The sequence below is a fragment of the Carlito syrichta genome, unplaced genomic scaffold (genome assembly GCF_000164805.1).
Source record: "Carlito syrichta isolate Samal-C Ts95f unplaced genomic scaffold, Tarsius_syrichta-2.0.1 Scaffold303580, whole genome shotgun sequence".
NCBI lineage: Eukaryota > Metazoa > Chordata > Mammalia > Primates > Tarsiidae > Carlito > Carlito syrichta.
This window is the reverse complement of record NW_007247676.1, coordinates 373,784-375,423: the sequence shown is the minus strand read 5'-3', so window position 1 is coordinate 375,423 and position 1,640 is coordinate 373,784.

Genomic DNA, 1,640 nt, shown 5'->3' with positions numbered 1-1,640 from the left:
CTGAACGAAGCATATTTGTATACCTAACCCTAAACTGTACCCCACAATATCAAAATAAAAAATATTGATTAATAAAAAAAGGCATTCAAATTGCAAAGGAAAAAGTTAAATTGTACTGTTTGCAGACAACACAGTCTTATATTTTAGAAGCTCTACAGACTCAACTAATAAACTGTTGGAACCAATAAATAAATTGAGTAAATTTGTAAGATAGACATTCAACACACAAAATAAGTAGCATTTTGATATGCTAAAAATGAACAATCCTGAAGATAGATCAACAAATCAATCCCATTTATAATAGCTACCAAAAAAATTCTTAGGAGTAAAGTTAAACAAGGAGGTGAAATATCTGTGCACTAAAAACTAGTAAACATTGATGAAAGTAATTGAAGAACACACAGATAAGTGGATTGTAAGAATTAATATCCATAAGATCCAAAACCATCTACAGATTCAATGCAATCCCTATCAAAATTTTAATGATATCTTTCACAGATAAAGAAAAAATAATTCTAAAATGTATACAGAGCCACAAAAGACCCTCCCTCAATAGCCCGAGCAAATCTTGAGCCAAAAGAACAAAGCAGAAGACATCACACTACTTGATTTAAAAATATACAACATAGCTATAGCAACCAAAAGAGCATTTCATGTGTCCTAAAAACAGACACATAGACCAATGGAACGGAATAGAGTGTCGCAAATAAATCCACACATTTTTGGTCAATTGATTTTCAACACAAGTGCAAGAATACACAAGAAAAGAACAGCCGGTTTCTTCAATAAACAGTATTGGGAAAACTGAATGTTCACATTCAGAAAAACAAAATTAGACCCTTATCTCATACCATATAAAAAGTCAACTCAAAATGAGTTGAAGATTTAAATGTTAAGACCCCAAAGTGTAAAACTACTAGGAGAAAACATAGGGCAAAAGCTCAAGATACTGCTCTGACTAATAATTTTTTGGATATAACTCCAAAAGCACAAGACACAAAACCAAAAATAGACACAAGATTACAATACATTAAAAAGCTTCTGCACAGTCAAGAAAACAACCAACAGAGTAAAGAGACCACTTAAGAAATAGCAGAAATATTTGCAAAACATATCTGATAAGGGACTAACATCCAAAATATATAAGGAACCCAAACAACTCAATATTAAGAAAACAAATAACCCAATTTAAATGGGCAAAGGATCTAAATATACATTTTAAAAAGAAAGAAATGCAAATGGCTAATAGGTAAATGAAAAAATCTCATCATCTCTAATCCAAAGGGAAATGCAAATTAAAACCATGAGCTATTCCCTCACATCTGTTAAAAAGGTTAAAAAAGACAAAAAATAACAAATGTTAGAGAGAATGTGGAGAAAAGGAAGCCCTTGGACACTGTTGGCTATAATAGTAAAGTCATATGAAAAACAGCATGGAGGTTTATCAGAAAAATTAAAATAGTCAAGTGTGGTGGCTTCTACCTATATTCTCAACACTTTGGGAGACTGAGGCAGAAGGATTGCTTGAGGTCAGAAGTTCAAGACCAGCCTGGGCAACAAAGCAAGACTCTAGCTCAACAAAAGAAAGAAAGAAAGAGCCGGGCTCGGTGGCTCAGCCTGTAATCCCGCGCCTTTGGGAG